This window comes from Marmota flaviventris, chromosome 17 (genome assembly GCF_047511675.1).
Source record: "Marmota flaviventris isolate mMarFla1 chromosome 17, mMarFla1.hap1, whole genome shotgun sequence".
Classification (NCBI taxonomy): Eukaryota; Metazoa; Chordata; class Mammalia; order Rodentia; family Sciuridae; genus Marmota; species Marmota flaviventris.
The window spans coordinates 47,798,099-47,811,942 of NC_092514.1; the positions used below are offsets into that span (position 1 = coordinate 47,798,099).

The 13,844-nt window shown below is 40.5% G+C and overlaps 1 protein-coding gene across 13 annotated transcripts in view; it reads left to right on the plus strand.

The window, feature by feature from the left end:
* Positions 1-13,844, plus strand: part of LOC139702318 (small integral membrane protein 36-like) — an 81,693-nt gene that overhangs the window by 33,527 nt on the left and 34,322 nt on the right. For 7 of the 13 annotated variants that reach the window (XR_011704914.1, XR_011704915.1, XR_011704918.1 and 4 more), the window contains one exon: positions 6,853-7,354. The exons of 3 other annotated variants lie outside the window; for them this stretch is intronic. The gene's annotated coding sequence lies outside the window, so the exon portion shown is untranslated. Of the gene's footprint in view, positions 1-6,852; positions 7,456-10,168; positions 10,184-12,014; positions 12,859-13,844 lie in introns of those variants that run through there. 3 more of the 13 variants (XR_011704917.1, XR_011704920.1, XR_011704916.1) reach the window with 3 other exon arrangements.

A 13,844-nucleotide genomic window follows, 5' to 3' on the forward strand; every position in this document is an offset into this window, starting at 1 on the left:
TTAAAAAAAGAAAATCACACAAACAATCAGGGCAAAAATTTTCAATGAATTCCTAATTTGGAATAATATATAAACGAATTCTCGATGATCTGCAAAAAAGAAAAAAGAAAAATTCTGCCTCAAAATTCTAGTCATCCAGCATCCTTCTCCACAAGCAACGGGAAAACATACCCTATGAAATGAGAAAGTAGCCCAATAAAGAGGTTCCAGGAAACACAATCACACACAGGAGAAGGAAAAATTTTCCAGAAGGAAGGTATAGAGAGAGCAATCCCAGGGTGTTAGCTGGTTATCAAGCCCAGTAACCTGTCAAGATTGGTAGAAGAGGAAGGAAACTTCCTACAGGGTGACGCGCGCAGGGGGAAAAAAGAAATAGAACTGATAGACTATCTCAAATGTTTGTACTGAGAGGAGATATTCAAGTCCCGCAAAGTGTTAGAATGAATTAGTGCTAGACCCATGGGAGAAAAGGAGGGTAAACCAAAAATTAAACCAATGATTAGTGCTCTGGAAAACAAAGGTTGTCCTAAGAAGTAACAGTCAACTGTGTTTCTTTGATTTAAAAAAAAAAAAAAAAAGCTTCATTTAAAAGGCATCTATCACCAAAGAGTTCACAGCACCCCACCCCCTTGTTTTAGACACACTCTCTGTGCTACTGTATTGATTACTTCTACACTGATGACAGAGGAAAAGGATTTAGATCTACATATTCTAATGTCCCTCACTTACTCACATACACTCCCCTCCACCGCCACCTTCCTGATCTAACAATTTTGGGATAAACCAAAATTCATGGTTAATAATATCATCACCATGCAAATAGTTGTAGTTCAGGTGGTGAAAAAATTCAGGTACAAGGTCAGTCAATAAAATGTCTACAATTGTGAAAAAAAAAATCAATACTTCTTCAGCATATTTATGTGTAAGGAAGCAAAATTGGGAAGAGTCCACTAAGAGTTGAAAGTTGCCACTTCTAGAAGTGTTACGTGATGTTAGGGAACAGGACCTTGTAGGTCTGTTTTAATTTTTACAACATAATGGTTATTCTCTGATAGTATTTTTAATTAAAATGGAAAAATTAAAATCTCTAGGGAGCTGTATCCCTAAAAGTCTTTTTTTCGTATTTTTTTTTATTTTAGGAAACTTGTCCTTGAAATTTAAAAAAAAAAGTCCATTTAAGGATCAAATAATTTATTCTGAAAAATCAAGTTAATGTAATATATATTTGGGACTCAGGCCATTTGGCCAAAAGAGGTTGACACACTGCACTTACTGTTTTTTTTCTTTATCTTTTTATTTCTTCTCCCCCCACCTCATTTTTCTATTTATCATCATGTTTCACTTCCAAAATTATTTGGAAACTAACAATGCATATTGAAATTTAGCATGGCCATCTTTGAATCAGTCATATTTTCATATTTTGAATTAGTCATATTTCCTCTTGGTTGTGAACAATGAAAGGAGAAAGTCTGAAAGAATATTGTGCATACATAAGTCTATGAACCAATTTTTAATTTCTCATCTAAAGCCCAGTTCTTGGAGTTTGCCTTCAGGGAGTGAAGGAAACAAAGATAAAAGGTATTTGGGGTCATTGATTTTTCATGATTCTAACACATGAAATTATGGTTAGGGATATTTGTCCATATAGGACTTCACAATTTGAGGTACAGAACAAGTGTACTCCAAATTACTAAGCCTGCTTGCTCTTTTTTCTTTCTGCAAATAAGAAAACTTGAAACTCTTTCTCTGAAAAAAAAATTGCAAAACAAAATTTGATTTACTATTTAATCATCTAAGCTGCTGCTACAGGTGAGTTGAACTAGCCAGAAAATTATCCAGAGAATTTATACTCAGGGACTTGATAAAATTAGATTGAATATGTAAAGTCCAGATGTTGGGAGGGGGAAAGCAATTTAAAAACTAGGGGAACCATTACTGCCAAGCAGTGGTATTCTGTTTTGTGAATCCTACATTTAATAATAGGACATAATAAAAAAATATTAGAATTGGGATTTTGATCCTAGATCTGCCACTCATATGACATTGGATAGCACACTGGCCATTTTTCTCTTCTGTGCTTCTGTTTTCACCTGTAAAAATTAGAGGATCAGTCTGGTTGATCTCTGAAATTTCTTTCAAATCTCAGGAGAATATAAAAAACACATAAGAAATATAACAAGAACCTCCTCTTTCTCCATGCATGCATCTCCCGGCTTAATTTTGTATAATTGTATGCAGGCATCTGAAAACCCTTGCAGTCTTCAGGGATCTGACCATCAGTTACAGCAGGAAATGTAGTAGTCTAATTTGAGCTAACTCTTAAATATCATCAGCAAGACTCAAAGCTTGGATGCATCTCAATTATCCCCACAAATTATGGGTGTGGTGTCAAACATAATCCAAAATATTTCCACTTAGCTTTAGGATCCATTATATTTGATGGTTTGCAGCAGCAGACTCAAATCAACATTTTGGTTTCGCCCGGCTGAAAATTTGTTGCTCTAATTACATAGGCAAATGATCTCGTCTAAAAATATGCCTAGCTAGAGAGAAGGGACCCTTGTCTTTGAATTCAACATAGTCCTTGAATTTTTAAGGGCTGACTTTATACAGAGACCTAGTGACATAGGAATAGAAGAGGCCTTTGTGGGGTTTGTCCAGCTCACAATTCCCCCTTCTCTGAGAACGGCTCTCCACTCTGCTCCCCTGGGTCCCAGGGATGGGACTCTGGAAGCCACGTTTTAGCTATAGAAAGCCATTGCCTAGGATTCAGCTGATTGGACAATGGCTGAGCACCACAACAAAACGGAGCCAATCAGAGCCCCTCCTTGGGAATTTATAACTGTGACTCAGAGAGTAAAATCTTAATATGGAATCACTCATAAGAAACTATATAAACTCAGAACTGGGACATAGTGATCGTCTTAGGAGCAGATGAGTTACAGCTGATTTGCAAAGACAACAAATGAAAAACATTCTCAGAGAAAAGCAGAAATGAAAAAATAGAGAAACCCTGTTTTCTGGGCTGCTCATGGTTTTCCATTTCTAATCTTTTTTGAGTCACAGCTGCATCGTTGTCATTGGCTTCTAGGACATTATATTATATTGTCCTGTATATTAAATTCTTCTTTCTTACTTAGACTAATTCAAGCTGCTTTCTGTTATTAACAACAACAAAAAAGTCTTTCTTGGGTTTTGAAGTGGCTTTTTCAAACCAGATTGGGAACCCTAATGGAGAAATCTTTTCAAGTGCTTTTCTCCTCCCCAACCCCTTTTAATCTGAATTAACTTGTGGCTTGACCAGAAAGAGAAGTTGCTTGGCATCTAAGAGTTTCAAATAACTAAAAGATGACCGCATGTCGAGAATTGTATCTTTTTGTTTTTCTGTGCCAATCTCTATCAATTGGGATGACATATGGCTTTTATGAGGCTGAAGAGAGGGTCACAGTGGTGGAAATCTTTATGGTGATGTCCAATAACATTCCTGAATCAGGAACAGGTTAATACCTAATAATTAATTATTTTCTGGAATAATGGCTAGATATTCCTAAGAACAAAGAAACCAGGGAGCCACTGCTGTATTATGGCTGCCATGTATTTATTTATTTATTTTCAAGATATGTGGTACACACACACACATTTATTTATTTATTTATTTATTTATTTTTATGTGGTACTGAGGATCAAACCCAGTGCTTCACAAACTAGGCAAGCGCTCTGCCACTGAGTCACAAACCCAGCCCAGTGGCCATTTATTGATTGCCTCCAGATAGCTGCAAAACCTATACCCTTTTCCACAGAAACTGAAACTCCAAACTTCTGGGAAAACGAGAGCAGGTATTATAGTAAGGGAGGGTCAGCTGGTGTGAAGCTTCATCTTTACAAGTGTCTTCACTTCTGTGAATTTTAGCCTTTTCATTCTTTCAATCTCATCAGAAATAAAGAGAATCTAGCATGAGACCTATAGGCTACTGGGTCTACTATAGACCTATGTGCTACTGGGTCTCCCTTCCCTAGACAGGGAGCTAAACTGTTTGTGCTTCTACTTCCTTAGCCGTACTCTGGGGTGCTGATCATGCATACCTCACAGGGAGGGTTGTTTCAAGGCTGTTATTAGAGAAAGAGCTTAGGAGAGAACCTGGCACATAGGGACACTCAAGTGATGATTGTTGTTGTTATTCTTATTTTAATCATTCCTGAGGAATTTTTCTAACCAGTTAGCTAGTTATCATGTATCTCGTTGCTACTACTGTGTCTGACCACTATCAATGATGTAGTTCGTGGGACTTGTTGGACAAGTGTGTGACTGTAACCCAAACCAAATACATGTAATGATAAGACATTCAAGTTCAATTCCACTAAAAGTAAATCATTAAACTGGAGTAACTTAAAGCATTATTGGGTAACAAAGAACGGAGCTAAAGAAAGCCTATAGGCAGCCCCTGGCACATTTTTGGACCATAGTTAATATTCATTCTATGAGACTAGCTTCCCGTGTGGTTTTTACACATCTGACTTTTATGTAATGAGGACGAGCTGTTGAAAATCTATAGACATAAGAAAAGAAAAAAAAAATGGACATACTCTATTTGTTTCAGTTCTAATATTGCTCACAGATCAGACATTCTGGACTTCCATGCTTCTGGTTCCAGAAAATTCTGAATGTATAAACCAATTGTTTCTGTGAGCATCCAGAAGAAGAAAACTGCTAAGGAGTACAAGAGCAGATGGTGGTTTCTTCTGCACCTTTTCAGGGTAGCATCAGATGAGAGGAGATGCTGTTCATTAAAACAGAATGAACCTCATTGAACCACTCCACCCCAGGCATAGTCTGGGAGGATCTAGAAATTTTTTTAAAAGTTAATTGCTCTGTACAATTAAGGGAGAAGAACTTTGAATCTCAAAAGCCAACTCAGGCAAGATAGTATAAAGAAAAGAGAGATGAAAAGATATGAGCTACAAGAAGGAAGGCCAGCCCTTCATAAAAGCAGGAAGACGTTCCCTATGGCAGGGAATAGATGATGAATTTTAAGACAGTAACATCTAGTATTCTAATATCTAATATTTAAGCTGCTGTCTACATGGTGCTGTCCTATAAGATCTGTTACCCCCTTGGGCGCCAATTGCTGGGTTTCTGTTCACGACTAAAAGGCTCAGGGGTCACTCCAGTTAAACTGGGCAAACTGGGCTGCACGAAATAACCACAAGAGACACAAATACCTTTTTCTTTGGGGTCGCTGTGACGGCTCCTCTGTCCACAGAAAGAGAGAGAGCAAGAGCACCCGCTGACCCCTTTTATTGAGGAGAAGCCATTCAAATGAGGCAAGGGGTCAAATTTCAGGGAGCTGAGTCTATCTTCATGATGTCCACTGTCAGCAGGTTGACTGACACCTGGGTAGGCCACACCCAAGGGCACAGTAAGAGGAGGGGACACACACAAGGCACTTCCATGGAAGATTCTATCCTAAACAGGGCAAGGGGTTATATTACAAAGGAACAGGTGAACATAGCTTCACCCATGGGGCTGTAGCAAGACACATCCATGCACGAGACACCGACCCTCACACCCAAGAAGGGTGCCACATTTCTGTGACTGAGAGCCTCAGCACCCAGCCAGGGAGTGTAACTCAGTCACGTGTAAGGCTGGCCTCCCACACCCAAGCTTCAAGTAAAAGAGATAAAGAAAGAATTCAAAAAGCAGAACTTAAGAGCAATAGTGAGGAAACACACTGGGACATGAGCAAAGTCTTGAAATACCACAAAAATCCACGGGTGTGACTATTCCATAGCAATGTCATCTATGGAGTTTAAAAATAAAGGCTGGTCCCAGAAGGGAGAGACACCTGTCCACATCATGGCGAATGTCCCCATGAATGTTATCTCCTCCTCTTCAACTTTATCTTACCATTGTCCAGTTTGTTTAGTCCCTTCTTGGGTCCCATTCCGGATGATTGTGTCGTCTCCACTTATTATAGTGTTTACATTCCGCTTCTGAAACAATTATATCTGCTAGAGCACGGAGTGTATGTAAAACAATGACTGTGTGTACTGATGAGTCGTGGGAATAAAAGTCATCTATACAAAGTAGAGTTGGGTTTCAAAGGAAAAAAAATAATTTAATTGGGTTTTTTGTTTGTTTTTACTCTGACATTTATTTCTTCCAATGGGTCAGCGGACACGTAACACTCTCGTTTTTATTGAGACCAAAAGTTAAGTAACAAGAAGATCATTAATGCCACAAATATTTATGGGCCACAACTCATAATGAATGGCACAGCCAGGAAGTAGGATCCCAGACAGGAATAATAAATTCAGTTGGGAAACAGAAATGAAAACAAAAAATGGGGGCCGGTGTAGACACAAGGCTAAGATAATATAAAGAGGTATCAAAGAACCCACCTTAGGGAGATACAAAAACTTCAAAGGAAGGTGATGACAGAAGCAAGTTTTTATGAATTGGTGAGTCTTTGCCCAGCCAACAGGAGAGAGAGGGCACAAGGGGAAGGCAAAGGCCTGAATCTACATGTAAACCCTCACCTGAGCAAGGAACGCTGGGAGATGTGGGCCTAGGAAGAGAAAAGAGAAAGGCAGGGTGGGGGACTGTGGAAGTCCTGGCATGACAGATGTTTGGCCTTGATTTTGAGAACTGTGGAACAAAAGCTGATAGAAATCTGCATGATTAAGAAAATAGGTGCTTTGGGGGAGAAAAAAAAAATGGGCCGGAAGGAGATAGAAATGAAGTCTGTAAGTACAAACGTCTCAACTACAGTAATGACCAGGGGAAGAGCCGGAAAGTCAGATCATTATTATTAGGTCTGAATAGAACATCTCTATTTGATTTCCTGTGCCCAGCTGCCTGAATCTGATGGCGAACTCGCCTCGCAAAAGAGGGTCAAAACAACTTCACTTATTTCTGCCGCCCTGGACAATTTCCAGTTCCCAGATGGAAAGTTCTACCTCCAAGCAATTCCTTCTGCTCTCCTGCATTTGTAACTGCCTCTGGAACAGTCTGCATGAAGGAGCTCCACTGCCCCTGAGCTTCCCATCCCTATTGCTCCCACGAAAGCCTCCTGCCTCCACAAACATTTCAGTTGCAGAAGGTGGACCCCAAGGCCTCCTCTGTGAATGGCAGAGTAGGGAGTGAAGTGGATCTGAGTTCCCAGAGCAGCACTCACTGTCCTGAGCTGAATTGGTCAGCAATCCTCCTCTCCCCACCTCCTGATCTTCACCACCACAGGCAATCTCTGAAGAGGACCCCATCCTGCCCCAAGCAATCCAAATGGCCTTCTGCCAAATCCCCCACGGGAGTCTGCAGATCCTTTGTGGGTGATTTGGAGAGATTTGTTGTTTTTAGGTAAAATTTTCTCTTTTGTTTCTCTTTCCCTTTCTCAGACTTGGAGGTGAGCTCAGTTTTCAGGTTGAGGGTGGGCTATGGGTTAAAATCCTCATCCCTAAAGGGACCTCTATGAGTCTTATGGGAAACAGTCTCAGTTGACTTAACAAGGTGGCCAAGGTCTCATGGATATAAAACAATAGGAAATGAAGACTTATCTGCATAGCTAAGTTGCTAGTTCCCATCTCCAGTGATCTGTTTGAGTTAGCCTTTTTTTTTTCCCTGACTGTAAAATGGTCTGCAAGAGAAAATTCCTGTTCCATGTGCGCCCTCTCTTGGTGAGAATTCACATGCAGCCTTTTCCTGCAAAAAAGGATACATGTGTGTGTATCCAAAAAGTAAATATTTAGTTATATTTCAGGAATATCTAGATAGACAGACAGACAAATAGATGTTCCTGATTAGAATTGCATACAGCTCCCTCCTACAAATTTAAGAATAAGGCACAACTCCCCTGACAGGTACTTCAGTTGGCAATAAGAGTAGGCATGGGGGGGTCAGAAGCATAGACTGAGAGAAACAAGGTCTCATAGGCCTGATGACCTCAGGCTTTTGCGCTTCTGCTTATTCAATCAGTAAATTGCACTACCTGATCTTAGTCCTCCTTCTCTGATGTTCCCTGACTTCCAGAAGCCATGGCTCTTGTGTCTTGAATGAATGTAAAGTGCTTGGTACTTTGATGACATTGATGGGAGTTAATGATTCTGAATAAACCAGAGAATCTGCACCAGGAGAAAAATATTGTTTCTGGCTGTGGCAGCTTTAGCCTCTGAATTTTCCACAGCAGCCAGAGATAATTGGCCCAAACAAGTTTCCCTTTTACTTCTTCTCACATTTTTAACTGTTAAAAAGCCTATTTGAAGATGGTAAATAATGTGAATACATCCGGCAGAATCACTACCCATTCCTGCAATCCACCCCTTTAAAGTAAAAATCTGCCAGCAACATATCATCCAAATGCTGCTTTTTGAGCACAAGAGGGCACTCAAGAGGGCATCTTCTTCCTAGATGATCTCATTTTTCCAGCGTGCAATGGAATGGTTAAGTGTGCTGGCAAGCCGCCTGTTAAGGAGAGTGCAGAGATGACCCCTGGGGTGGTGGGATCTTGGGATTTGGAAATGCTCCAGCTTGCAATGTTCCACCGATTATTCTGGCAAATGCATAATTAAGGGGGAAACAGTTACTGGAAATAGAGAAGGAGGCAGAGTGTGGAAGCAAACTGTGAGTGGTTATATGGACGGGAGGGGAGTCATTTGTTTTTTCAGTCGTTGCCCGAAGAATGTCACTGATGATGAAAAGAATTGAATTGGAAAATGAGAAAACTCCATTATCCTCCAAGCCACTATTGTTCCTTTCCTGCTCCTGATGGAAAGGAAAATTGAACCCTAAACCTTAGGCTGGCACAGGGTTGTGGTCTTTGGGTGCCCTCTACTGGCGGGGAGAAAGATTGCAGCTGCCTTCCTGGAGGAAAGATAGAGGGCCCATCCAGAAACTGGCGGGGGAGGGGAGGTGCTGAGACTCAACAATAATTGTTACATAATAAGAGGAAAAGAAAAAAAAAAAAGTGGGAGGGTGGCGGGGGAGAAAAAGGGACATAAAAATCCTAAAAGTTCTTTCCAAGGCAGCAGCCAGAAACAGGGACTCATGAACGAGCACTTTCCTGAGTCCACAGGACTAGACCATCAAATGGATGGAACTCCTAGAAGTGTCTAGAGGAGGGCAGCTCTCAGCAGCAGATGGATGCTGAAAGAAGGTGTGATGAAACAGGGAGAAAACGGAGGGAGAGAGAAAAAGAGCACTAACTGGCCCAAACCATCTTTCCCTCCAACCTGTCATCTTAACAGAAATAGCTGGTATTCTCATCTTCGTAAGAGACAGAATTTTGTATGTTTGATCCCCTGAAAAAGACAACAAGAAGTTCTACATTTTTGACTTTTTACAGAGTCTTACACATTCTGAATTGTTTTACAATGATGGAGTATTCTTTGTGGTACGGACCATGTAAATTCGGAAGCCCAGGGTGCCTAGATCAAGGATTTCCAATTTAGGGGCGGAAGGAGGCGTCTTTGGCTCCTCTGGAGAGAGCTGCTCTGACAGTTTGTTTCATTTCACTGAAAGCACAATGGATCATGGATCAGGACAGACAGAACCAATACTTTTAATAGTTCCCTATCAGATGTGACATACAAGCTGGTAATTATGACTGAGAGACATTTGAAGCTGACCTTTATACTCCACAACAAATACCCGATTTGGTACTAGGATAATTGAGAATGATCTGACTCCCTTGACAGATATCTTAAGCTTGCTCTAGTGTATCAGTCAATGAGGCTGGAGTAACAAATAGACCCCTTCAATACTTTTTTTTTTTAATCTTGCTTATGTATCAGTCCTAAGGAGGAGTTCTTGCTCCACAGGCAGCTGTTCACACAGTGACTCAGGGCCCCAGGTCTCTTTTATTTGAGGCTCTGCTATCCTATAGGGCCTCACCATCATATGCATTTAATTAGAGGAACATACAGACCAAGAAATCACATCCTCCACCATTTGCACTCACTTTCCATTGGTTAGTGCTTAGGCCACCCCTACCTGGAGCAGATGCCAGGAAATGCAGTCTAGTTATGTGCCCAAGAAGATTTTATGTGCCCAAGAAGAACACAGATTTTGGTGACCAAGTTCTAGTTTATGGCTACCAGAACTTTTAGAGTTCAATTTGTGTTATCTCTTCTGATAATTCACCCTATCGAAATCCTTCCTTCCTATAAAATTCTTCAGGTTAGCATATCACCACACTTCTAAATCATAGCCCTAACATTTACGAATTATATTACTTTGGACAAACTCCATAATATCTCTAACCTTCATTTCCTTCATTTATTAAATGAGGATAATAACAGTAATTACCTTATAGTAACATCAGGATTAAATGAACTAACATACATAATATATTCAGCAAGAGGCTGGCTCTTAATTAGAATGACCACATTTATTCTTTCCTTCTTCAACCTAGATTGTTCCTTTTTTTTCAAATCAGCTAAAAGCAGATTAATAAATCTCTACTGCATTTTCATTTTGTTCAAAGTACCGAAGTACCATAGTATCCCTAGCCTCAGTGAATTAAATCTATTTTGATGATGAAACATGAAACTGATGAGAAATTAAGTCTTCAAAGGATGCTTAGAGACTATTGAGTCATCAAAAGAAGAATTTTAATAAGAAGGTAAATTATTAATTCCTAAATGAGTTTTGCATGCAATGGAAGTTTCAAAAGACAAAGTTCATGTAAAACTGCATGGGGAAGGTAGGATTTAGACTTGGTCTTGAGGAGTGAATTCTAGCTATAGAGTACAGGTAAGCATGAGAACAGAAGACAGTATAGGAAATTAGAGTGACAATAATAAATAAGTAAATTGAGTTAGGGAAAAACTGAGAAACAAGAACTGATACAAATTTTCTAGATATAGGTGTAAAAAAAAGTTTAAAAAGTAAAAAAAAAAAAAAGGAATAAAAAATAAAGCAGGAAAGGTAATTTTTTTTTTTTTTTTTTTGCTAATAGGTAAGGTAAAAACTTGCCCCAGCAGGTCAGGGAGTAACAAATCTAAATGTGCAGAAAAAAACAAATTCTGAAGGCAGAGGGAGACATATTAAAGGCAGCAGAGGGCCGGAGTTAAGCACAGGCTCCAGACCCACTGCCTGAATTCAAATCTTGGCTCTGTCATGTACAAACTTATGACCTTGAACAACTTTCTCAGCCTCTCTATGCCTCAGTTTTCTCATCTGTAAAATGAGTGATAATCTTTTAGAGTTTGTGTGAAGATGAGATGACTCAATGCATATCAAGGAGTCAGGAAGGAACCTAGCACACAGTCAGCCCTCAATCAGCAGTAGTCACTACAACGATGGCAATACAGTGGTCCTCTTTCTTTTATGTGACCCTTCATTGCATCAGGATTGAAATCAAACTAGCTTCATACAATTGCTTCTAGTACTAAGATAACCCTTCCCTCTTAGAAATCATGAACTACCAGGCGCCCCTGGACTCGGGGATCTCTGGTGTCTTCTGGGTGTCCCAACTTCCTCTTCTTATAAAGAAACTAATCGGCCCCTGTAGTCCCAGTGCCTTGGGAGGCTAAGGCAGGAGGATCATATGTTAGCAACTTAGCAAGGCCCTAAGAAACTTAGCGATTTCCTGTCTCAAAATAAAAAATACAAAGGTCTAGGGACATGGCTCAGTGGTTAAGCATCCCTGGGTTCAATCACTGGTAACAAGAAAGAAGGAAGAGGAAGAGGAAGGGAAGAAACCAGATTGGATTCAGGCTGTTATGGTTTGCCTATGAGGTGTCCCTCACAGAAAAGCTCATGTTAGACAATGTAGCAACATTCAGAGGTGAAATGGTTAGATTATGAAAACTATACACTGGTCAGTGGTTTAATTCATTCAATTAATAATTTAAATGGATTACTAGGTGGTAAACGTAGGCAAGTAGGGCATGGCTAGAGGAATTAGGTCACTAGAGGCATGCCCTTGGCAATATTTTTGTCCACTGATCTCTCTCTCTCTCTCTCTCTCTCTCTCTCTCTCTCTCTCTCTCTCTCTTTCTGGCTGCCATTGGCTGAGCAGCTTTCCTCCACCATGCCCTTCCACCTTGCCTCATCTTGGGTCCAGAGCGATGGTGTTGGTTGACTGTAAGCCAAGACATCTCAAACTATGAAACTAAAATAAACTTTTCCTCCTCTAAGTTGATCTTGTTAGGTGTTTATAGCCCCCAAAAGCCAACTAACACAGAAATGGATAATAGAAGTAGGGTGAGTGACTAACTTGCTGGTGTGGTTCAGAAACTTTTGGAACTTGTTTGTAGGAGGAGTTTAGAAAACTCTAGTAATTCAGGCTGGAGAAGACTTAGAATTTTGTAAGTAGAGCTTAATGGGTGATTCTGATAGGAGCTCAGAAGATCAGAATGCTAGTAGTAATGCAGACAGTAAAGACTGTGCTCACTGAGGTTTCAGAAGGGAATGAGGGAAATTGGACTCGAGGCCATTTATGTTACATTCTGGCAAAGAATTTGTGTACATTTTGTCCATGTCCTAAGACTTTCTGTGAAGTTGAAGATATTGGACTAATTGATCTGATGGAGGAAGTTTAAGACAGTACAGCACACAAGCAATGCACAGGTGCTGCTGGCAGCTTTGTTTCAGGTTTACTGTAATCATCAGGAGCAGGACTCTAGAAGAAAGATTTTAAAAACTTGCAGTTTGGCCAGAGAAGCACATGTAAACTGAAACCAAGGAAACTGTGATTGTTGAAGACATCACCACAACTAAAGAGATGCTAAGTACTTTGCACAGCGACAATGGGAAAAATGCCTTGAGAGCATCTCAAGAATCAGCAAGACTACACCCATGGCTGGCTCAAGGATGTAAAAATAAAAATTCATTTAAGAGAACTTACAGGCATCTTGCTCATATATAGGGGGGCCTAGGAAGTTGTTTCCCTGGAATTCATTTCACTGTGCCAGCCACCCAGGCACTCAGGCCACTTTACCATGGTCAAGGGGGCCTGGCTATTGCTCAAGCTGGTGGGAGATCTTGGCATCATCCACTTGTACTGGTTCTGCAGGAATTCAAGATGCTAGAGTTAAGGGGTCATGGAGGATTTCACCCAGATTTCAAAGAAAATCCTAGGAGTACAAATGAAGTTGAGCAGAGTGGAATCCCTGTGGGCTGTCCCTGAGAAGGTGATGTGACATATAAAGCTGTGAGAAGGAAGCCAAAGCTCCAGTGGAGACCCCCAAGATTAAGAGATGCCAAAAACATAGAAAATCTGCCAAGATAGCTTGCTGGCTTTGGACAGAGCCCACCTAAGAGAGAGGCCATATGAGGTGCAAGCAGCGAAGTCTTAGGGATGGGGATGCACAAGTCCTTTGGAGATAACAGCTGTCACATGTTCCAGATGCCAGACATCGAGCTACAGGACCCAATTTTTGTCTAGCTGGGTTTTGGTCTTGTTTTAGGCCCATCCCTTCTTTCTGTGCTGCTATTCCTCCACTCTGCAAGGGGAATGCTTGCTCTGTGCCATTATGTTTGTATTCTATATATTTAACTTGCTTGATCTTTAAAGCTTTACAGAGTCTCACAGCCAAGTGTTTGCCTTCACACTGAGATGAGACTTGGACCTTTAGGCAATGCAGGAACTGTTAAGACTGTGGGGACTCTTACAGATAGACTAAATGCATTTTGCACCATGAGAGAGACATGAGCTTTGAGGGGCTAGGGGTAGAATGTTATGTTTTGGATATGAAGTGCCCCCCAGAAAAAGCTCATGTCAGGCTATGAAGCAATGTTCAGAGGTGAAATGATTATGAGAGCTTTAGCTTGGTCAGTGGGTTAATCCATTTGATTAAAATTTAAATAGATTATTGGGCAATAAATGTCAAGAGGATCTCTTTTGTCA